This window comes from Delphinapterus leucas, chromosome 18 (genome assembly GCF_059928025.1).
Source record: "Delphinapterus leucas isolate spDelLeu-1000000601 "Yukka" chromosome 18, BTC_Dleu_Yukka2, whole genome shotgun sequence".
Classification (NCBI taxonomy): domain Eukaryota; kingdom Metazoa; phylum Chordata; class Mammalia; order Artiodactyla; family Monodontidae; genus Delphinapterus; species Delphinapterus leucas.
In genome coordinates this window covers 29,365,913-29,391,940 of record NC_143146.1, presented here as the reverse complement: position 1 = coordinate 29,391,940, position 26,028 = coordinate 29,365,913, and the positions used below count along the sequence as shown (strand labels likewise).

Here is a 26,028-nt window from a genome sequence, read left to right as displayed (position 1 = left end):
TACCAACTGACCATATCATTACCCGCATAGAGCCAGCAGGTATGTTGGGTGCTGTAAGTTACGGTTTGCCAAGTTATCTGCATCATGCTCCACCAATCATTCTACCAAAGAACCTTGGTCCCACAGTGGGCTCCCCTTGTAAAGGATATTCTTCATCAACAGTGAGGAGCAGAAATGAACATTCACCTGACTGGACAGGTATTAAGGACGGGAAGGAGGACTTCCAGTGGCAGGAAAACTACATCCAAGAAAAATCCCAGCAGTCAATTCTGCCAAGGGAGAGCAAAGCCAGGAGACTGGGAGGATCCCTAGTAAAGATCTCAAGCACACAACTTCCTTTAGACAGATCACTTTCAATCCATACATTTCTCTTGTTATCTAGCACAGTAGAGTTTATTCATAACTTGACATTATGACATTATGACTATCATTTTATGACTATTAAATTTGTAGAGTACAATGGATTTCTCATATGGGCAACCTAATTACTGGACTAAAAAAAGAAAACCTTAAAAACGTGTGTCCTCCTTAGAAAGAAATTCCTGTTCTTCTGTGGCTCATTATATATGGTTATGGACTATTTTCCAAAAATGTTTATGCTTCAGGTTTTATTTCCCCAGAATTATGCTGCACGTGACACCAAGCCCTGTGTGGCCTTAAGGAGAAGCTGCCCCATGGTTGCCCTGGTGAGGGGTAAACCCAGCTGCTGCCTGCATATCTGGTTTGGGGATATGCAAACCTGATTCTGGCTATGTGTACTGGCCACAGACCTGAAAGGGTCATCTAGCTTCTAAGAGACTGCTGTGCCTCACTGCAGGATGTTTAATTCTATGGATAAATTGACTTTAAAATGCTGATTAAGCCAATTCCAGAAAATTAAAAATTAGCATTGGTTTAGATTAGATTGAGCATCAACAGAAAACACCCTGCTGCCCAGGATCACTGGCAAACTTGCCAATTGATGTGATTTTGTTGCAGGGGGTAGGGGGAGGGTAGTCATACTGACTGCTCCTCCCCAGTTGTCTGAATTGTTGACATGGATGTGTAGAGTTTCCTCCTTGCTCTTCAAGCCTGTGACTCCTAACTCCACAATTAGACACAACAAGAACTTTGAAGGACACTTCATAAACCATAACTTATTCTCCATCAACTACCAGGGTTGATCCAAGCGTTACTTTGGGGTTAGTGTTTACTGCCATTTTTTGTTGTCTTTCATCCCATGACCCAGCTGATGAGTCAGTAGAAATCTCACAAATAAATACTTTAACACTGGAATGTCTGTTGCCAAATTCAGCAAAGAATATTGAACAACTGCTTAATGTTTCCTACAGTAAGCTGTCACACAACAATCATTTTAAAAAGGTACGAGGGAAAAGAGGGCTGCAGAGTGAAATTCTGTTTCTTGATGCAGAACAGACACTAATAACTGACCGGAAAAGTGTTCAATTCATACACAAGTAACTCAAATTCCTTTAAATAAATATGCATGTCAAAAGTTGTTACTTTTTTATCTTAACGATGATACCCTGGAAATAACCTTTCGAATCAAGAAACACCAGCAATTTGAAGTATGCCAACTAAATCTAGATTTCTGGCTAAATTTATTATTAGGGCTTATTACCAGGCTACAGCAAATAGCAATATATGTTTTACATTAATGAGATATTAAGAAAACATTTTACATCTGCATTGTTATCGTGTATCATATTCAACCATAAATGTGGCGTCAAAAAGCTTCATAGTCAATATATATCATAACAAAAAATTCCATCCCATCATCAAATCTCTAGTACTTATATTAACCTTCCTAGTTCAAGTATGCCTGTGTTCTCAATGAAAGAGAAGTTGATAAAATGGACTAATATATAATATTTTAAGTGTTTCTCCTATCTTTTAAAGAAATGTATTTTGGCTAAAGCTATTCCTCTGTCAAACTCATTACCTATATTGAATTTTACTACAGGATTGGTTCCTATTTGACTTATAGAGATGCTAAAATTTGGACAATATCTTCATGAAGTCCATAAAGGAAAAAAAACTATGTCACTGATGTTAATCTTCATGATATAAATAAAGGCAGCCACAATCATTATGACCTATATATAGCCATGGAGGATGACTAGGATACCTATCAGTAAGCTTTCTCATTAGTGACATCAATATGTTTTATCTACTATAAATGTAGAGAAAACAAAGGTAGGTCCTTGATCACTGAGGGGCTGATACTCCATTGAGAATACAAAATAAAATATGCCTTGACTGTACAACAAAAATAACGGAAGACAAGGAGTGTTCTTTCATATAATTCTAGCCTTGGCCCTTCCTCGATATGATTTTAGCCTAATACTTAATCTCTTCAAGGCCAGATTCATATTCTGAAAATGGGGAGATTAGAATCAATTCTTGCTTAGAGCACTCATAGCTCTAAAATGTCAATGAGTTCAGGTTAAACAAAAACATAAATACCTTAACAAGGTAGTTTATGCTAAGCGTTGAATAACTACAGGTTATCAGGTACTAAGCAGGTTCAGAGCAGGCATCAGTCACTGCAGCCTGGCCAGGGGAAGACACACAGAAGCATTGCAGAGAGGCTAGGTTTGAACGATTGCAGCTGGTTGGGGTCACTCAGAACCAGAACTGGTCTACCGAGGTGAGGTGGTGCAGAGTCTAGGAGCGGATTCTGGGGACCAAGGGCAAGGCCAGCTGAGCAGAAACAGTTACTTGAGGCTGAATTATCAGCCCTTAAACCTAATTTGGCCATGGTCAGGCTACGTCCAGGTGTTGGGATCAGGCTCATTGTGCTGAGGGGACCAATTACACCAGCCGAGGGGAAAGAAGAATTACAGAAGCTGAGACCAAGCAGTTCTTAAGAGGTTGTTTCTTTCACATTTTGTTGACTTCATAAGTTACTGGTGCATAATTTTAAACCGGATGTAAACAAAAGGCCAAATTCTATTTCACAATACAGCGTGTAACTTTCACTTTCTGTTGAAACAGTTACACTGGATTCTTCTTATTAAGTAAAGGATAAAAATACATCGTCCAGGGAAAACAGTGATTTAGAAATTAGAGGATCTAAGGAAATAGGCATGTATGTATTCCTTTTCCAAGCCCAAATAATACCCTGAGAAGCTGAGAATATGAATATCAGTTTCAATCCAAGGATTCTGCATTTATAGATTTCATCAGGATTTCTGGGTCTCTAACCATATCAGGTCAGCTCCCACATGCCCAAGGATGAGGGTTGAAGAGTTCCATGCTGCTTGCTCAACCCAGCCCCTCAGTTAATCAGTAAGCCCTGCCATGTACAGGAGCTTTAGTCCCACCCCTAGTCTGGCTGCCCCGTGGATGTTATCCAGTTTGTCCCACGTGAGCCCTTGAAGATCTCTTTGCTCTCAGGCTGCCAGCTTATGTCTGAGCCCTACCATGTGTGCCCCATTCATGTGATAGGACTTCTCTTGTTCCTATTTGTTCCTTGAGTTCCCCCACTGACTCTTAAATTTTGTCCTAATTCCAACCTGCTTGTCTGGGGCCACGATTAACTGATCTGTGGCAATTTCGTATTTCTAGGAACACTGAAATAAAAGACTAGAAGTTTCCAATTAAAATGTCTCCATTGCTTACAGGGATGGCTGCTGTCGATATATTTATTCTGGCACTCCCAGGAAGCCCCTTTAGCAGGGCTCAACAGTGGCTTCAGCTGCCCTTTAATAGCACAGCAAATTCTTGAATTGCCCCTTAACCCCCAGAAACTTCCAGGATCTGTTTCCGCTGCTAGTCATAGTCTGCCCCCCAAATCTGATTGTCAGCAGCTCTTGTAGGGAAGGGGAAATTAACTGTTATTTAAGAATTGTTCTAGATCCCAGTGTGGCTCTCTTAGCATAAATTCTAGAAATGAGTTCATAGCACTCTGTACTGTGCTAGCTTTTTACTGCTATATAAAAATTACCATAAATTTAGTGACTTAAAACAATATCCATTTATTTCGTAGTTCTGTAGGTCAGAAGTCCAGGTGGACTCAGCTAAGTTTTCATGGGGCCAAAATCAAGATATTGACTGACTCTTATCTGAAGGCTCAGGAGAAGCATCCACTTTCAAAACCATTCAGGTTGCTGGCAGAACTCTCATTTCCTTGCAGCTCTACGTCTGAGATTCTTTCCTTGGTGACTACCAACCAGAGTCTACCCACAGATCCCAGAGGATGCCCGCATTCCTTGATTCATGGCCCTCTCCATCTTCAAGCCAGCAACAACACATCAAATCCTACTCATGCTTCAGATCTCTCTCAATTCTTGTTCTGCCACCAGGCAGAGAAATTTCTCTGCTTTTAAAAGTTCATGTGATTATATTAGGCCCACCTAGATAATCTCCCTTTTCTAAGGTCAGCTATGCCTTATGTTATGGGTTCAACTGTATCCCCCCAAAAAGATATGTTCAAGTCCTACCCCCAGGACCCCACAATGTGACTTTATTTGGAAATAGGGTCTTTAAAGAGGTAATCAAGTAAAAATGAGGTCATTAAGGTGGACCCTCATCCAATATAATGGTATCTTTATAAAAAGGGGAAATTTGGACATAGAGACTGGCACAGAAGAAAAATGATATGAAGACACATGGGGAAAATGTCATGTAAAGACAAAGATAGAGACTGACTGAGGCAAATGTAAATGAACACCAAGGATTATACACCCCCATCAGAAGCTAGGAAGAGGCAAGGAAGTATTCTATCCAGAGTCTCAGAGGGAGCGTGGTCCTGACAATACCTTGATTTCAGATATCTGCTCCTAGAACTGTGAGGCAATACATTTTTGTTGTTTTAAGCCATCTAATTTGTGGTGCTTTGTTACGGTAGTCCTAGCAAACTGATATACCATATAACATAACACAATCAAGGAAATGTAGCTCATCACATTCACAGGTTCCAGGGATTAAGAGGTGTATAATGCTGAAGACCCATCCAAGAAGTTCTGCCTACCATACTTAGTCTGTAGCCCATTAATAATCTGAGATTTAATCAGAAGATTATAAACTTCTTCCCCTTTGCCACATCTTATCACCACACCAACAGGGCTCTAGTATAAAACAGTGGATTACAGTTGAAAAAGCTTCAAGACACAGTCTCTTTTTAAGAAGGATTAATTAGGAAATCCCAAAGTCAAGAAGGGGAACAAAAACAAGGACATTGGAGGAATTTGAAGCCTCTAGTGCCTATAGCTACAGCAAACATTAAACACAGCCCAGCTCCTAGGCAGACTAACATAAATTTTCACATGAAAGATCCATTTACCTTAGTTCCTATTACCTGATACAACATGTCCAGCTTTCTACAAAAAATTACAGGGCATATGAAAAGCAAAGATAAAAAACAACAATCTGAAGAGACAAAGCCATCGAGACCTAGGTATGATATAGATGTTAAAATTATCAGGTAGGGAATTTAAAATAACTACATATTAAGGACTCTATCCTTTTTCTGTTAGAAAAAGTAGGCAACATGCAAGAACAGATAGATAATGTAAGTAAAGGGGTGGAAACTCTAAAAGAATCAAAGGAAATGCTATAAGCCACAAACGCTGTAACAGAAATGAAGGATTGTTTCAATGTGTTCATCACTGCACTGGATATGACCAGTGAAAGAAAAGAAAAAAAGAATAGAGTATGCAGGAACAGTGGGGCAGTATAAAAAAGTATAATATATACATAATTGGAATACTAGAAAGAGAAGAAAGAAAGGAGAAGAAACATTAGAAGTAACAAATATATTGGTATAAATATTCTTGTATATGTCTCTTGGTACACAAGCACATGCATTTCTGTTGGAGTGGCAACTTTGGAAGATAATGCCAAACTTTGTCCCAAGGTTTGCTGTATTAATTTACAGCCTCACCAATTATATGGGCAGTCTGGTTGCTCCATATCCTCACCAACACTTTATCATATCCTTTCTGATGGTTGTATAATGGTATTCATTGTGGTTTTACTTTACATTTGACTTATCCCCAATGCAGTTGAGCACTTTCCATGTTATTGGCCATTTGTACATCCTTCTTTGGGAAGTGTTTGGTCAAGTCTTCTGGCTTCTATTTCATTGCCTGTCTTTAGCTTATTGATTTGTGGGAGTTATTTATACATTCTGGATGTAAATAGATTTTCAGTCTACTTCTTGTTCATCCTTACTGTGATTTTGTACCCTTGGTCTCATGTAGCTGTCAAAAGCTCTGCTGTATTTTTCAGCCTCTCTGCTACCTCTTTCAGAATCAGCAGATATCCTTAGAGAAAAACTGACCCAAATGCTGGGCTTACTTCTCTGGACCTCATTTTTTTTTTTTTCCAGATCTTGCTTCTGTAATTTTTTACTGCCTTACTAGCTCACCAATGCTTTCTAGTAGGTATTTTTAGTTTATTTTTTCCACCTTTTAAAGCTATTTTCAATATTAGAATTATACTGAATTACCTTATCAGCCATTACCAGAAGTTGAAGTCCCAGGCAGATGAAACATACAGTCACTCTTTTTAATCTCTTTCCTCTCAGTTATGAAGAGTGTGAGAGTATATTTGTGGCTTGGCCTGCAGACATAGAGTAGTGAACTTGACTCTAGTGTTTTACCTTCTTTTATATTAGGCTACAGTCTTCTTTTATACATAGTACTTAGCACTTTAGCAACATTTTTCAATTTACCTTCTAAACACTAAGTGATTATTTAACTACTTAATTTAGGGATTCTAGTGCTTATCCATGTAACCCTTGCCTAACCAGAAGTCTGATTTTCATTCATTCATACATCTATTCAAATATTTATTGATGATTTGTATGTGCCAAACATCGTTCTGCCTAGAAGATAGAGACAAAATGAATGCTTGAATAAATCAGAAAATTGACAGAGGAATAAAAATGATTACATATTAACAAACAATACACAAAGAATTAACATAGATTTACGTGAGAGAGTAAAGAAGAATCACACTTTACAATTGGAATCATAAAAGTCTTGACTGAAGAGTTGATGTTAAAACTGAGATCTGTGGGCTTCCCTGGTGGCACAGTGGTTGGGAGTCCGCCTGCAGATGCAGGGGACACGGGTTTGTGCCCCGGTCCGGGAAGATCCCATATGCCGCGGAGCGGCTGGGCCTGTGAGCCATGGCCACTGAGCCTGCGCGTCCGGAGCCTGTGGTCCGCAACGGGAGAGGCCACAGCAGTGAGAGGCCCGTGTACCGCAAAAAAAACAAAAAACAAAAAACAACTGAGATCTGAATGACAGGAAGGAGCACAGCATGAGGATCAGAGAGAAGAGCATTCCAGGTAAAGGGATGATTTTGTGCAAAATTCCTGAAGCCAGAACAACTTGCCTTATGCAAAGAACAGAACAAAGGCCAGCATGGCTGGAGTATAATGAGTGAAAGGTAAAGTGGTATAAATGAGATAAGAGTCACAAAATGGAACCAGATCATGGTAGACTTTGTCAGCCAGTGTAGGAAGTTTAAATTTCATTCTCATTGTGATAAGAAGTTTTGGGAAAGACTTAAATGAGTTTGGGAAGGGAGAGGTGACAGGATCTAAGTTTCATTTTTGAAACGATTTCTCTGGCTGCTGTGTGGAAATTATACTGTGTAGGAGTATATTAATTAATGTTAAATAAAGAAATGCTTTAAAAATCACTTAGGGTCTTTTAAACAAAGGACATTTAGTACTAGGAACTGGGCACACAGCTGATAGAAAATCTAAGAATTCAAACAGGGTATGATGAAGCAATGTGAGATTCACCATAGCCATAGCCAGGGAATGAAGGAACCAAGGAAAGAGGTAGTATGAGCAGGGTCCTGATGCTTCAGTCATCCAACTGACAGTAGCATGGAAAGGCTTTCCAGTAGAGTTAGGTGGAACTATCTGGCAGGAGCTGAAGCCACAGAGAAAAATGTGTAAGAGACATCACAAAAGGCAGTCTTCCACCAATTCCTTCTTTTGGCCCAATCTATTCAGAAACCAGAGGTTAAGGGAGGCTGGGAAATTTAGTTCTCTGAGGCACAGAGCTGAACAAGAGGTCAGAGAACAAAAAAGACAGTTTACCGGCCCAGGTAAAAGTAGAAACAAAGAGACCAAGAGGGCGCTTATATAGTAGGTCAAATGACAATTATGGAAGATTGGACTAGGAGGGTAAAGGTGGAAATGAAAACAAATGAATGGGGTCAATGTATCTGAGATATAATCAACAAAACTTCCTAGGGAAGTGGATGCAGCAAGTGGGATAAATATAAACTTAGGGATAATTCCCAGTTTCTTTACTTGAGCAACTGAAGGGATAGTGACACCATTTATCAGCATGAGAAAGACTAAAAAAAAAACAAAAAAAAAAACAGTGGAGTTCTGGTGTGCCTAAAATTAAAAATTCTGTTTGGCCATGTTAAGTTTAAAGTATCAATTAGACTTCTATGTGGAGAGTCCCAGTAGGCACTGGATATATGAATCTAGAATTATGGGGAAATATCAGGACTCAAGATACAGGGCGGGGAGTCATCGGCCTATACATTTTTTTGTTTTGCTTCTTTTTTTTAATGGACTGGATGAAATTATCAAGGGAGAATATAGAGAGAGAAGAAGGGTCCCAGGAACATTCTAATGCTGAATGCTGTTGAGAGGTCAACAAAGATTAAAAAAACAGAGAAGTGAACTCTACTCAATACTCTGTAATGGCCTATATGGGAAAAGAATCTAAAAAAAGAGCAGATATATGTATATGTATGGCTGATTCACTTTGCTGTACACCTGAAACTAACACAACATTGTAAATCAACTATACTCCAATAAAAATTAAAACAAATAAATAAGCATTCTATTGGCAACCCAGAGGTCATTTCATGATTTTGACAGGAGCCACCCCAGCTTAGTTGAGGGGATAGAAGGCAAATTAGAGTTGATTGAGGGGAGAATATAAATATCATGTGGGAATAAAGATAAACTATTTTGAAGAAATTTTGTTCCAAAGGGGAGCAGAGAAATGGGGCTATAACCACAGAGAAATGAGTTTTTCTTCTTTTTTAAGAAAGGATATTTAAGATAGAAGGGAAATTTCATTAGATATCAATGGAAATTATACAGTGGAAAATCACAGAAGATGCAAGAGTCAGAGGGAGAAAACTGGTGGAGCCAAGATATTAAAAAATTAAGAAAAATTATGATATGATTTCAATAGTGAAATATGAGACAAAGTCATCAGCTAAGAGTGAGGAAGGAGGGTGTGTAAGAGTTTGAGGAAAGTTTGAAAGAGAGCTGGAAATTGTTTTGAAAAATGAAAAATAAAATATGCAGAAGATGTATTGTAGGATTGCCCTGTATGACAGCCTCATTGGAGTAGCTGACTCATAGTGTCTAACTAGGCAAGTGCACCAGACCAGACGAAGGACTTCAGGGATGCTGTGGGTTTATAATGGTGAACCATGGAAACTAAGTTGTTTCACGTGGGAAGTAAGTAAATGGCTAGCTCTCTCCAGAGTGGATGCATGACACACTGAGTGAATTATTTACATGAGAGCATGCAAGACAGCTTTCCTTTAGTTCAACAGAAGTGTGTATATGGCAGAACATCTGCTCATAGACAAGAATGACCAACTTGACCAAATCAAGGAACTGAATCCAAGAGTCTTCAATAAAATGTTATGTATGTCTTCTACCCTGGGAGTTCATTCTTAATTCCTTACAAAATACATGCTTGCATCATCCAATCCTTTCTTCATATGGGATAACTGGGTTTTTTTAATTAGTATTTTTATCTACTGACAGCATTTTTTTAAAATTTTGGTGTTGAGACCCCCTAAATGAAGCTCTGTAAACCCCACTAAACTTGGTCAAGTGAAACAGATTCTGTCTGAAACAAAGACGCCCTTATTGTACAAACGATATAATTTTCGCCAAAAATATGAAGTAGCCAAGCATTAGGAACATTTTTAGGAATCAGAAAACAGGTCATGATAAGATGATTTGGGGAAAAATCATTTTAAAACCATTTTATACACTGTTGTTTACAGGATATCCAAGAAGTTGAAAGACTTAAGGACAAAATTAATTGGATTATATATCACTATGTAGACCTAACCATAGTAACGGGAGTGTCCTTTTTTCTTTCAATAATTTAAGCAACTAAAAAGATTCCCCAAGCTCCATAAATATATTGAGCAATATTCAACCTTTGGGGGAACTTATTTCCTCTTCTGTTAAGTGAAGGGTTACTTTCCCATAATTTCAAAAGTTTTTTTCTTATTTTATGATTCTGTAACTGTGACTAAGGATCAGAGGCTAAAATTTTTAATAACAGAAGTCACAGCTGGGAATAAGAGTAAGCTTATTTAAAGGCCTTATACTGCATGTCTGTGCCGTTATTAAGAATGGCTGTGGCTTTATTTGTAGGAGGTGGCCCAAATAGAAGTAAGATCATAATGCAAATAACTCCAACAGAATATGATATCAGTGGGGAAAAAAGATGCAGATAACTAGGAAAAAGGAATGTGATGGATGAAGTAGTGGTCTCACTGCTTAATCTATAACCAACCTAATACGACAAGTGTTATGAACAACTTTGATATTCAGAGTGAACACGCGAACAATGCTCTGTTGCACACCATACCTAAGACCCAGTGAAAGAACAAAGCTTTGTAGTCACAGAGCTGAGCTCACCCTCCAGCTCCTCCTCTTACTGTGTGGCCTTGGGCAAACTACTTAACTCTGCTGATTTTTAGCATCCATGTGCCTCAAAGGACAATGTTCTAATTGCTGCAAGAGTTTAATGATGTTGAATATGGTGAAGTACGTAGTATAGTAACTGGAACTTAGTAGAGCTGAATAGATGATAGCTATTGTCAGACAATAATAAATAATGCAGTGAACCCTGTCTGCTAATGTGCTCCAAATTCTAATACTACAGAATATAAAAAGGGAGTCACATAGAAAGGGAGTCAAGGAGTAATGTGAACAGGTTGAAAATAGGTGCCAAACTTCACCAAGGAAGGTGAAGTTGCAGCTATCCCTGGTTGAGGCATCCTGTACCCAGCAAACCAAACTCCCTGGGGGTCTGTAGAAACATTTAATTAGAAAGCTTCTGATGTAAAAGGCGAGAAGCTGGGAGGCTATAAGCACTTTTTTTCTCTATTATAGACAAGTCTACTTGCTAAACTAGCAGCACCAGTGACAACTCAGGAGCTCAGCCTGTATAAAACTTGCTCCAAGAGAGTCCTAAAATACAAGACTAGGCTTTCTAGTGGATGTGAAACTTATTGGCTCTAAGGGAATGATTTCTTGAAACAACAGAAGACTATTGAAAGACTTGTCAGAAACCAGAAAAATAATTTTCTCTTCTGCAGTTTCACTAAGCACATGGCAAAACATTCCCATCTAGGAATCAGTAATGTGACAAATTAGCTTTTGTTTTACTCTAGGTAGACAATAAATACGATGGCAGTGATTTAATATAACTGTACGAATGTCTTTCTCCTTTACTGACATGACACATGCATGATTTGTCATCTATCACACGAGCTGATATTATAAATGTACTGACATTTTACTCTTTAAAATAACCCATTTGACATCATTTGTGTGATATGCCCATGCAGAACAAATTTGACATAGAAATCAAATAACCACATATAATCTTCTATTGCAGAAATCCATTTGGAGGCTGAAATTTCCAGTGAAGAACTTTAATCAATTTATAATCCCGAGATATTGGAACTACAAAGGATCTCAGGGACCGTCTAGACCAATCTTGTCATCTACAAAATGAGGAAACTGAATACCAGAAAGAACAAGTGTCTTATACAGGGACACACAATTAGTTAGAAGCAGAATACGGACAAAAGCCCAGATTTCCTGACTCCACAGAAAGCGCTCAAAACAGTGGGCTGGCAATCAATTTAGAGTAGATAGATCATTCCCAGAAATAACAGATCCATTTTAAAAATTTTCATGTAAAGTATAAGGCAGCTCTGTAAGCAAACACTCAGGATCTTAATGAATTAGGATGAGATTAGTGAAAATTAATAACTAGACTAAGGAAGACAGGCAGCAATTATTAAACAAGTAGCTAATATATGTTAATCCTTTTCCCCCACTAACTTGTGTTGGCTTACTGGGGAATTTAACATTGTATGAGATTGTGTCTTACATGTTTCATCCTAGGTCTTAGAGCATCTGGAAAGGCCACTAATGCCAAGAAGTAGAAGGACAAGCAAAAGTAAATATAAATGTACAACCAAATTAACTTGAGAAAACTTAGGCAAGAGCCCATGCATCAAAAGTGATTTTGAGAACCAGGTGTTCTACAAACAGAAAGAATTTAGACATGGAAATCCAATTTTAGTAATCCACTTTGTGCAAACCAAAGTGGATTCCTAAACTGCCTTTGTGCAAAGCAGTTTGCAATAAGGTTGTCTGTCATTACCGAGAACGCTTTTACATTCATAGAAGGTTCCTAGGCAAAATCATGCCAAGAATCACTCTCTTTCAGGATGGTATTGTTAAAGGATTCAGCTGTAAAATCAATGCGTTTACCACAATAAAAATTCTATGTGTTTAATTTAAATATTGAGAAACATTTTTTAGCTGTGAATTCTAGTTCCCAAATTTAAAAATCCAGTGGGAAAATGGCTGCAATAAAAGATATTGAGCCTATGACTATCTATATTGAGGCACCAAATGCCACCAGCAGAGCCAGCCATCCTACAAGTTTCAGTCTCTTAATGACCAATAGCAATATTCAGCAATGGCTGAAATGATTGTGGGGTGAACCACATATATCCCTGAGAGGGCCAACAGGCTACTTCAGCATTGCCATATGTATACATTTTAATCTCATAGTTACAACCTACAAAACCAAAACACGAATATCTGAGATTTTAAAGTTTTATCTATGCTTAATCTCAAGAAAGAGAACTCTAAGATTGTATCTGATTCATTAAAATACTGAAAATCAACACTATTAGCTACTAACATTAGTTCCCATATTCAGAGATCAGCATTTCCTTCTGTTTTTAATTATCTTTTCCATAAGAAATAATGTGTTTATTATAGAAAATTAGAAAATATATCTATAAATTAAAAGAGAATAAAAAAGAATTATAAGTGACACAGTGAGAACAAGGCAAGGATGTCGGCTCTCTCTTTTTCTATGTAATATTTGAGGTCCCAGTCAGTCTGGCTATAAGTCGAGAAAAAGAAAAGGCATTCCAACGGGAAAGAAAGAAGTAAAACTTTCTTTGTTTATAAATGACATAATTTTGTACACAGGAAATCCTAAGGAATCTACAGAATAAGCTATGTAAAAACTCATATTTCTATAAACCAACAACAATATTTATATTCCAATAAACAATTGGAACCCTAACCCTAATTTAAATGCCATTTAGCATATTATTTAAAAGTAAAATACTGAGGATAAGCTTAAAACACATGTACAAGACCTCCAAACTAAAACTACAAAACAATGCTGAAAAAACAAATGAAGGCCTAAATAAGTGGAGAAATATACCATGTCCATGGAATGATTGATACAAGGTTAAGATATCAATTCTCCCCAAACTGATCTATAGATTCAATGCAATTTCAAAAAAAAAAAAAAAATGCCATTAGGTTTTTTTTGAACTGACAAATTGATTCGCATAATCATGTGAAAATGGAAAGGACCTAAAATAGCTGAAATAATTTAAAATATGAAAAACAAAGTTAGAAGATGTAAATCACCTGACATTAACGCTTATTATATAAAGCTACAGTTGTCAAGACAGTGTGATAGTAGCATAAAAATAGACATAAAAAATGGAACAAAATAGAGAATCCAAATATAGACCTACATGTGTCTGCTCCATTTGGGGAGAGGTTTATCAGGGAGTGAGGGTTTTGGGGGTAGGTTGTTTTGTTTTTTTTTTTAACAAAGGCACCAAAGTAATTTGGGGAGGAAAAAATTGTATTTTCAATAAATGGTAATGAATAACTGGATGTCAGTGTGGAAAAAAAGATGAACTTTGACCCTTACTTCACATGGCAAACAAAAATCAACTCCAGATGGATTATAAACCTAAATATAAACATTGAAACTATAAAAACTACTAGAAAAAATTGAGCAAAACCCTCTGAAACCTTGAGAGAGACAAAGATTTTATAGAGAATACACAAAAATGAACCATTTTTAAGTAAGTGATTAATTAGAAGTTTTTAAAAATCTAAAATCTTACTCCTCAAAACACACCACTAAGAAAGTGGAAAAGCCAAGTCAAAGAGTGGGAAAGCCAAGACTGGAAAACTCTTTGCAATACATATAGCTGGCAAAAGACGTATGTCCAGAAGATATAAGAATTCTTATAACTCAAGAAGAAGAAGAGAATTAAAAAGCAATGTGTGCAAAGGATTTAAACAGACACTTCACACACTAAAAAACATTATGTATGGCTAGTAAGTGCATGGAAGGATGCTCAATATCTTTAGTCATCAGGGAAAAGCTAATTGAAACAAGAATGAGATAATATTATAAGCCACTCACAACTGTTAACATTAAGAAGACAGATAGTACCAATTGTTGACATGAATGTGGAGCAACTGGAACTATTATACATTATTCATGGCAATGTAAAATGGTACAATCCCATTGGAGAATTCATTAGAGAAAGTTTTGACCCAGCAATTGCACTGTCAGATATTTATCAAAGTGAAATGAAAATGTGTGTTTACAAAAGCCTTGAAATAAATATTCATAGAAGCTTTGTTAATAATAGCCCCCAAAATAAAACCACCCAAATTTCTATCAAAAGATGAAAGGATAGGGAGACCGTCAAGATGGCGGAGATCACCTTCCTCCCCACAAATACACCAGAAATACATCTACATGTGGAACAACTCCTACAGAACACCTACTGAACGCTGGCAGAAGACCTCAGGCTTCCCAAAAGGCAAGAAACTCCCCACATACCTGGGTAGGGCAGAAGAGAAAGGAAAAAACAGAGACAAAAGAATAGGAACGGGACCCGCACCAGTGGGAGGTAGCTATGAAGGAGGAAAGCTTTCCACACACTTCAAGCCCTTTCGCGGGCGGAGACTGTGGGGGGTGGAGGGGAGGAGCTTCGGGGCCATGGAGGAGAGCACAGCAACAGGGGAGCGCAGGGCAAAGCGGGGAGATTCCCGCACGGAGGATTGGTGCCGACCAGTACTCACTTGCCTGAGAGGCTTGTCTGCTCACCCGCCGCGGCGGGCGGGGCTGGGAGCTGAGGCTCGGGCTTCGGTCCGCAGGGAGAGGACTGGGGTTGGCGGCGTGAACACTGCCTGAAGGGTCTAGTGCGCCATGGCTAGCCGGGAGGGAGTCCGGGAAAAAGTCTGGAGCTGCCGAAGAGACAAGAGACCGTTGTTTCTTGGTGCCCGAGGAGAGGGGATTAAGAGCTCCGCTTAAAGGAGCTCCAGAGACGGGCACGAGCCCCGGCTAAAAACGCCGACCCCAGAGACGGGCATGAGACACTAAGGCTGCTGCTGCCGCCACCAAGAAGCCTGTGTGCACACACAGGTCACTCTCCACACCTCCTCTCCCGGGAGCCTGTGCACCCCGCCACGGCCAGGGTCCCGGGATCCAGGGACAACTTCCCCGGGAGAACACGCAGCGCGCCTCAGGCCGGTACAACATCACGCAGGCCTCTGCCGCCTCAGGCTCGCCCCGCACTCCACGCCCCTCCCTCTCCCAGGCCTGAGTGAGCCAGAGCGCCAGAAATAGCTGCTCCTTTAACCCCGTTGTGTCTGAGTGGGAAACAGACATCCTCAAGCAACCTAAACACAGAGGCGGGGCCAAATCCAAAGCTGAACCCCAGGAGCTGTGCGAACAAAGAAGAGAAAGGGAAATCTCTCCCAGCAGCCTCAGGAGCAGCGGATTAAAGCTCCACAATCAACTTGACATACCCTGCATCTGTGGAATACCTGAATAGACAACGAATCAACCCAAAATTAAGGCGGTGGACTTTAAGAGGAACTGTAGACTTGGGGTTTGCTTTCTGCATCTAACTTGTTTCTGGTCTTATGTTTATCTTAGTTCTTAGTTTAGTATTTACAGTTTATTATCACTGGTAGATGTGTTTATTGATTTGGCTGCTCTTTTTTTTTTTTTTGCGGTACTTGGGCCTCTCACTGTTGTGGCCTCTCCTGTTGCAGAGCACAGGCTCCGGACGCGCCGGCTCAGCGGCCATGGCTCACGGGCCTAACCGCTCCGCGGCATGTAGGGATCTTCCCGGTCCGGGGCACGAACCCGTGTCCTCTGCAGTGGCAGGCGGACTCTCAACCACTGCGCCACCAGGGAAGCCCTTTTTTATATATGTATATAGATTTTTTTTTCTTTTTCTCTTTTTGTGTGTATGTGTATGCATCTTTCTGTGATTTTGTCTGTATAGCTTTGCTTTTACATTTGTCCTAGGGTTCTATCTGTCCGTTTTTAATTTTTTTTTTCTAGCATAGTTTTTAGCACTTGTTATCATTGGTAGATTTATTTTTTGGTTTGGTTGTTCTGTTCTTTCTTTCTTGTATTTTTCATTTTATTACTTGTTTTCCAAATTTTTCAGAACTTTACTTTTTTACTTCTTTTTAACATATTTACTGGAGTATAATTGCTTTACAGTGGTGTGTTAGTTTCTACATTATAACAAAGTGAATCAGTTATACATATACATATATCCCCATATCTCTTCCCTCTTGCGTCTCCCTCCCTCCCACCCTCCCTATCCCAGCCCTCTAGGTGGTCACAAAGCATGGAGCTGATCTCCCTGTGCTATGTGACTGCTTCCCACTAGCTATCTATTTTACATTTGGTAGTGTATATATGTCCATGCCACTCTCTCACTTCGTCTCAGCTTAACCTTCCCCCTCCCCATGTCCTCAAGTCCATTCTCTATGTCTCTATTCTTGTCCTGCCCCTAGGTTCTTAAGAACCCTTTTTTTTTTTTAGATTCCATATATATGTGTTAGCATACGGTATTTGTTTTTCTCTTTCTGACTTACTTCACTCTGTATGACAGTCTCTAGGTCCATCCACCTCACTACAAATAACTCAATTTCGTTTCTTTTTATTGTGGAGTAATATTCTATTGTATATATGTGCCACATCTTTATCCATTCATATGTCAGTGGACACTTAGGTTGCTTCCATGTCCTGGCTATTGTAAATAGAGCTGCAATGAATATTGGGGGTACATGACTCTTTTTGAATTATGGTTTTCTCAGGGTATAGGCCCAGTGGTGGGACTGCTGGGTCGTATGGTAGTTCTATTTTTGGTTTTTCAAGGAACCTCCATACTGTTCTCCATAGTGGCTGTATCAATTTCCTTTCCCACCAACAGTGCAAAAGGGTTCACTTTTCTCAACACCCTCTCCAGCATTTATTGGTTATAGATTTTTTGATGATGGCTATTCTGACTGGTGTGAGGTGATACCTCATTGTAGTTTTGATTTGCATTTCTCTAATGATTAGTGATGTTGAGCAACTTTTCATGTGCTTGTTGGCAATCTGTATATCTTCTTTGGAGAAATGCCTACTTAGGTTTTCTGCCCATTTTTGGATTGGATTGCTTGTTTTTTTAGATATTGAGCTGCATGAGCTGCTGTAAATTTTGGAGATTAATCCTTTGTTCGGCTTCCCTGCTGACGCAGTGGTTAAGAAACTGCCTACCAATGCAGGGGACATGGGTTCGAGCCCTGGTCCGGGAAGTTCCCACATGCCGTGGAGCAACTAAGCCTGTGTGCCACACCTACTAAGCCTGAGCTCGAAAATCCGCAAGCCACAACTACTGAATCTCGTGCACCTAGAGCCCATGCTCCACAACAAGAGAAGCCACCACAATGAGAAGCCCGTGCACCACAATGAAGAGTAACCACAGCTCACCGCAACTAGAGAGAGCCCGTGAGCAAAAGCAAAGACACAAAGCAGCCAAAAATAAATAAATAAATTGATAGATAAATAAACAAATAAAATTATTTTTAAAAAATCCTTTGTCAGTTGCTTCACTTGCAAATATTTTCTCCCATTCTCAGCGTTGTCTTTTTGTCTTGTTTACGATTTCCTTTGCTGTCCAAAAGCTTTTAAGTTTCATTAGGTCCCATTTGTTTATTTTTGTTTTTATTTCCATTTCTCTAGGAGGTGGGTCAAAAGGGATCTGGCTGTGATTTATATCATAGAGTGTTCTGCCTATGTTTTCCTCTAAGAGTTTTATGGAGTCTGGCCTTACATTTAGGTCCTTAATCCATTTTGAGTTTATTTTTGTATATGGCATTAGGAAGTATTCTAAGTTCATTCTTTTACATGTAGCTGTCCAGTTTTCCCAGCACCACTTATTGAAGAAGCTCTCTTTTCTCCATTGTATATTCTTGTCTCCATAATCAAAAATAAGCTGACCATATGTGCGTGGGTGTATGTCTGGGCTTTCTATCCTGTTCCATTGATCTATATTTCTGTTTTTGTGCCAGTACCATACTGTCTTGATTACTGTAGCTTTCTAGTATAGTCTGAAGCCCAGGAGCCTGATTCCTCTGGCTCCAATTTTCTTAATCCAGATTGCTTTGGTTATTCGGGGTCTTTTGTGTTTCCATACAAATTGTGATTTTTTTAATTCTAGTTCTGTGAAAAATGCCACTGGTAGTTTCATAGGGATTGCACTGAATCTGTAGATTACTTTGGGTTCTATAGTCATTTTCACAATGTTGATTCTCCCAATCCAAGAACATGGTCTATCTCCACATCTGTTTGTATCATCTTTAATTTCTTTCATCAGTGTCTTATAGTTTTCTGCATACAGGTCTTTTGTTTCCTTAGGTAGGTTTATTCCTAGGTATTTTATTCTTTTTGTTGCAATGGTAAATGGGAGGGTTTCCTTAAGTTCTCTTTCAGAATTTTCATCATTAGTGTATACGAATGCAAGAGATTTCTGTGCATTAATTTTGTATCCTGATATGACTACCAAATTCCTTGATTAGCTCTAGTAGTCTTCTGATAGCATCCTTAGGATTCTCTATGTATAGCATCATGTCATCTGCAAACAGTGACAGCTTTACTTCTTTTCTGATTTGGATTCCTTTTATTTCTTTTTCTTCTTTGATGCTGTAGCTAAAACTTCCAAAACTATGTTGAGTAATAGTGGTGAGAGTGGGCAACCTTGTCTTGTTTCTGATCTTAGAGGAAAAGGTTTCAGCTTTTCACCACTGAGAACGATGTTGGCTGTGGGTTTGTCATATATGGCCTTTATTATGTTGAGGTAAGTTCCCTCTATGCCTACTTTCTGGAGGGTTTTTATCATAAATCGGTGTTGAATTTTGTCAAAAGCTTTTCCTGCATCTATTGAGATGATCATTTGGTTTTTATCCTTCAGCTGGTTGATATGGTGTATCACATTGATTGATTTGCATATATTGAAGAATCCTTGCATTCCTGGGATAAACCCCACTTGATCATGGTGTATGATCCTTTTCATGTGCTGTTGGATTCTGTTTGCTAGCATTTTCTTGAGGATTTTTGCATCTATGTTCATCAGTGATTTGGCCTGTAGTTTTCTTTCTTTGTGTCATCTTTATCTGGTTTTGATATCAGGGTGATGGTGGCCTCATAGTATGAGTTTGGGAGTGTTCCTCCCTCTGCTATATTTTGGAAGAGTTTGAGAAGGATAGGTGTTACCTCTTCTCTAAATGTTTTATAGAATTCACCTGTGAAGCCATCTGGTCCTGGGCTTTTGTTTGTTGGAACATTTTTACTCACAGTCTCAATTTCAGTGTTTGTGATTGGTCTGTTTATATTTTCTAGTTCTTCCTGGTTCAGTCTCAGAAGGTTGTGCTTTTCTAAGAATTTGTCCATTTCTTCCAGGTTGTCCATTTTATTGGCATATAGTTGTTTGTAGTAATCGCTCATGATCTTTGTATTTCTGCAGTGTCACTTGTTACTTCTCCTTTTTCATTTCTAATTCTAATGATTTGAGTTGTCTCCCTTTTTCTCTTGATGAGTCTCGCTAATGGTTTATCAATTTTGTGTATCTTCTCAAGGAACCAGCTTTTATTTTTATTGATCTTTGCTATCATTTCCTTCATTTCGTTTTCATTTATTTCTGATCTGATCTTTATGGTTTCTTTTCTTCTGGTAACTTTGGGGATTTTTTGTTATTTCTCTGACTGCTTTAGGTGTAAGCTTAGGTTGTTTATTTGAGATATTTCTTGTTGTTTCTTGTGGTAGGATTATATTGTTACAAACTTCCCTCTTAGAACTGGTTTTGTTGCATCCCATAGGTTTTGGGTCGTTGTGTTTTCCTTGTCAGTTGTTTCTAGGTATTTTTTGATTTCCTCTTTGATTTCTTCAGTGATCTCTTGGTTATTTAGTAGTGTATTGTTTAGCCTCCATGTGTTTGTATTTTTTACAGATTTGTTCCTGTAATTGATATCTAGTCTCATAGCATTGTGGTCAGAAAAGAAACTTGATATGATTTCAATTTTCTTAAATTTACCAAGGCTTGATTTCTGACCCAAGATATGATCTATCCTGGAGAATGTTCCATGAGCACATGAGAGGAAAGTGTATTCTGTTGTTTTGGGATGGAATGTACTTTAAATGTCAATTAAGTCCATCTGGTTTAATATATCATTTAAAGCTTTTGTTTCCTTATTTAATTTCACTTTGGATGATCTCTCCATTGGTGAAAGTGGGGTGTTAAAGTCCCTTACTATGACTGTCTTACTGTCGATTTCCCAGTTTATGGCTGTTAGCATTTGCCTTATGTATTAAGGTGCTCCTATTTTGGGTGCATAGATGTTTACAACTGTTATATCTTCTTCTTGGATTGATCCCTTGATCATTATGCAGTGTCCTTCTTTGTCTCTTGTAATAGTTTTTATTTGAAAGTGTGTTTTGACTGATATGAGAACTGCTACTCCGGTTTTCTTTTGATTTTCATTTGCATGCAATATTTTTTTCCACTCCTCACTTTCGATCTGTATGTGTCCCTAGGCCTGAAGTGGGTCTCTTGTATACAGCATATATATGGGTCTTGTTTTTGTATCCATTCAGCAAGCCTGTATCTCTTGGTTGGAGCATTTAACCCATTTACATTAAAGGTAGTTATCAATATGTATGTTCCTATTACCATTTCTTTATTTGTTTTTGGTTTGTTATTGTAGGTCTTTTCCTTCTCATGTGTTTCTTGCCTAGAAAAGTTCCTTTAGCATTTGTTGTAGAGCTGTTTTGGTGGCGCTGAATTCTCTTAGCCTTTGCCTGTCTGTAAAGCTTTTGATTTCTCTGTCGAATCTGAATGAGATTCTTGCTGGGTACAGTAATCTAGGCTGTAGGTTTTTCCCTTTCATAACTTTAAATATGTCCTGCCACTCCCTTCTGGCTTGCAGAGTTTCTACTAAAGATCAGCTGTTAACCTTATGGGGATTCCCTTATGTTATTTTTTGTTTTTCCCTTGCTGCTTTTAAAGAGGCTTAATGGATACAAAAACAAGACCCATATATATGTTGCCTACAAGAGACCCACTTCAGGCCTAGGGACACATACAGACTGAAAGTGAGGGGTGGAAAAAGATATTCTATGCAAATGAAAATCAAAAGAAAGCCGGAGTAGCAATTCTCATATCAGTCAAAACGGACTTTCTAATAAAAACTATTACAAGAGACAAAGAAGGACACTGCATAATGATCAAGGGATCAATCCAAGAAGAAGATATAACAGTTGTAAGTATCTATGCACCCAACATAGGAGCACCTTAATACATAAGGCAAATGCTAACAGCCATAAACTGGGAAATCAACAGTAAGACAGTCATAGTAAGGGACTTTAACACCCCACTTTCACCAATGGAGAGATCATCCAAAGTGAAATTAAATAAGGAAACAAAAGCTTTAAATGACACATTAAAGAAGGTGAACTTAATTGATATTTAAAGGACATTCCATCCCAAAACAACAATGCACTTTCCTCTCAAGAGCTCGTGGAACATTCTCCAGGATAGATCATATCTTGGGTCAGAAATCAAGCCTTGGTAAATTTAAGAAAATTGAAGTCATATCAAGTATCTTTTCTGACCACAATGCTATGAGACTAGATATCAATTACAGGAACAAATCTGTAAAAAATACAAACACATGGAGGCTAAACAATACACTACTAAATAACCAAGAGATCACTGAAGAAATCAAAGAGGAAATCAAAAAATACCTAGAAACAACTGACAAGGAAAACACAATGACCCAAAACCTATGGGATGCAGCAAATCCAGTTCTAAGAGGGAAGTTTACAGCAATACAATCCTACCATAAGAAACAAGAAACATCTCAAATAAACAACCTAAGCTTACACCTAAAGCAGTCAGAGAAATAACAAAAAATCCCCAAAGTTACCAGAAGGAAAGAAACCATAAAGATCAGATCAGAAACAAATGAAAAAAGACATGAAGGAAATGACAGGAAAGATCAATAAAACTAAAATCTGGTTCATGAGAAGAAAAACAAAATTGATAAACCATTAGTGAGACTCATCGAGAAAAAAAGGGAGAAGACTCAAATCATTAGAATTAGAAATGAAAAAGGAGAAGTAACAAGTGACACTGCAGAAATACAAAGATCATGAGCGATTACTACAAACAACTATATGCCAATAAAATGGACAACCTGGAAGAAATGGACAAATTCTTAGAAAAGCACAACCTTCTGAGACTGAACCAGGAAGAGCTAGAAAATATAAACAGACCAATCACAAACACTGAAATTGAGACTGTGAGTAAAAATGTTCCAACAAACAAAAGCCCAGGACCAGATGGCTTCACAGGTGAATTCTATCAAACATTTAGAGAAGAGCTAACACCTATCCTTCTCAAACTCTTCCAAAATATAGCAGAGGGAGGAACACTCCCAAACTCATACTATGAGGCCACCATCACCCTGATATCAAAACCAGATAAAGATGACACAAAGAAAGAAAACTACAGGCCAAATCACTGATGAACATAGATGCAAAAATCCTCAAGAAAATGCTAGCAAACAGAATCCAACAGCACATGAAAAGGATCATACACCATGATCAAGTGGGGTTTATCTCAGGAATGCAAGGATTCTTCAATATATGCAAATCAATCAATGTGATACACCATATCAACCAGCTGAAGGATAAAAACCAAATGATCATCTCAATAGATGCAGGAAAAGCTTTTGACAAAATTCAACACCGATTTATGATAAAAACCCTCCAGAAAGTAGGCATAGAGGGAACTTACCTCAGCATAATAAAGGCCATATATGACAAACCCACAGCCAACATCGTTCTCAGTGGTGAAAAACTGAAATCTTTTCTTCTAAGATCAGGAACAAGACAAGGTTGCCCACTCTCACCACTATTATTCAACATAGTTTTGGAAGTTTTAGCTACAGCAATCAGAGAAGAAAAAGAAATAAAAGCTGTCACTGTTTGCAGATGACATGATACTATACATACAGAATCCTAAGGATGCTACCAGAAAACTACTAGAAATAATCAATGTTTTTGGTAGTAGTAGTAGGATACAAAATTAATGCACAGAAATCTCTTGCATTCCTATACACTAATGATGAAAATTCTGAAAGAGAACTTAAGGAAACCCTCCCATTTACCATTGCAACAAAAAGAATAAAATACCTAGGAATAAACCTACCTAAGGAAACAAAAGACCTGTATGCAGAAAACTATAAGACACTGATGAAAGAAATTAAAGATGATAAAAACAGATGTGGAGATAGACCATGTTCTTGGATTGGGAGAATCAACATTGTGAAAATGACTGTAGAACCCAAAGTAATCTACAGATTCAGTGCAATCCCTATGAAACTACCAGTGGCATTTTTCACAGAACTAGAATAAAAAAAATCACAATTTGTATGGAAACACAAAAGACCCTGAATAGCCAAAGCAATCTTGAGAAAGAAAAACAGAGCCACAAGAATCAGGCTCCTGGACTTCAGACTATACTAGAAAGCTACAGTAATCAAGACAGTATGGTACTGGCACAAAACCAGAAATATAGATCAATGGAACAGGATAGAAAGCCCAGAGATACACCCACGCTCATATGGTCACCTTATCTTTGATAAAGGAGGCAAGAATATACAATGGAGAAAAGACAGCCTCTTTAATAAGTGGTACTGTGAATTCTGGACAGCTACATGTAAAAGAATGAAATTAGAACACTTCGTAACACCATACACAAAAATAAACTCAAAATGGATTAAGGACCTAAATGTAAGGCCAGACACCATAAAACTCTTAGAGTAAAACGTAAGCAGAACACTCTATGACATAAATCACAGCCAGATCCTTTTTGACCCACCTCCTAGAGAAATGGAAATAAAAACAAAAATAAACAAATGGGACCTAATTAACTTAAAAGCTTTTGCACAGCAAAGGAAATCATAAACAAGATGAAAAGACAACTCTCAGAATTGGAGAAAATATTTTCAAGTGAAGCAACTGACAATGGATTAATCTCCAAATTTACAAGCAGCTCATGTAGCTCAATATCAAAAAAACAAACAATCGAATCCAAAAATGGGCAGAAGACCTAAATAGACATTTCTCCAAAGAAGATATACAGATTGCCAACAAACACATGCACGGATGCTCAACATCACTAATCATTAGAGAAATGCAAATCAAAAGTACAATGAGGTATCCCCTCACACCGGTCAGAATGGCCATCATCAGAAAATCTACAAACAATTAATGCTGGAGAGGGTGTGGAGAAAAGGGAAACCTCTTGCACTGTTGGTGGGAATGTAAATTGATACAGTCACTATGGAATACAGTATAGAGGTTCCTTAAAAAAGTAAAAATAGAACTACCATACGACCCAGCAATCCCACTACTGGGCATACCCTGAGTAAACCATAATTCAAAAAGTGTCATGTACTGCAATGTTCATTGCAGCTCTATTTACAATAACCAGGACATGGAAGCGACCTAAATGTCCATTGACAGATGAATGGATAAAGAAGATGTGGTACATATATGCAATGGAATATTACTCAGCCATAAAAGTAAACGAAATTGAGTTATTTGTAGTGAGATGGATGGACCTAGAGACTCTCATATAGAGTGAAGTTGTCAGAAAGAGAAAAACAAATATCATATGCTAACACATACATATGGAATCCGAAAAAAAAAAAAGGTTCTGAAGAACCTAGGGCCAGGACAGGAATAAAGACACAGACGTAGAGAATGGACTTGAGGACATGGGGATGGGGAAGGGTAATCTGGGATAAAGTGAGAGAGTGGCATGGACATATATACACTACCAGCTGTAAAATAGATAGCTAGTGGGAAGCAGTCACATAGCACAGGGAAATCAGCTCGGTTCTTTGCGACCACCTAGAGGGGTGGTATAAGGAGGATGGGAGGGAGAAACAAGAGAGAGGAGATATGGGGATATATGTATATGTACAGTTGATTCAGTTTGTTATAAAGCAGGACCTAACACACCATTGTAAAGCAATTATACACCAATAAAGATGTTTAAAAAAAAAAGATGAAAGCATAAACTATGGCATATCTACACAATGGGGTACCACTCAGTAATAAATAAGGAATTAATTAAAATACATGCAATAGCACAGCTAAATCTCTAAGTCATTATGCTAAGCAAAATAAACCAGAATCAAAAGAGTATATACTTAAGGAGCCTATTTATATAAAATGTTAGAATATGCAAAACTAACACAGAAAACAAGTTAGTGGTTGCCTGGGTGAGGAATTAAGAGCTTGGCTGCAAAGGAGCGTGCAAACTTTGTTGGGGGGGGAGTGATGGAAGTGTTTTACATCTTTATTTTGGTGGTGGTTATATAGGCTTATACCTTCGTCACAACTTAAAAGTATAATAGAACTTTCAAACTGACAAGCAGATAAAAGGAAAATTTTAGTAAGCCAACAAAAGTAGAGAAATGGAGAGGGAAAAGTAAATGTTAAGTATCAATTTAAAAGGTATAAAATCAAGTATATCGCATGCTCTGATATATTTTTAAAGGCT

General features: G+C 38.2%; 1 long non-coding RNA gene across 3 annotated transcripts in view; it reads right to left on the bottom strand.

The window, feature by feature from the left end:
* The window catches only part of LOC149746837 (uncharacterized), a 444,764-nt gene that overhangs the window by 185,048 nt on the left and 233,688 nt on the right, over nucleotides 1–26,028 (bottom strand). For all 3 annotated transcript variants that reach the window (XR_016388615.1, XR_016388617.1, XR_016388616.1), the window contains one exon: nucleotides 15,191–15,355. This is a non-coding gene — a long non-coding RNA (uncharacterized LOC149746837). The remainder of the gene's footprint in view (nucleotides 1–15,190; nucleotides 15,356–26,028) is intronic.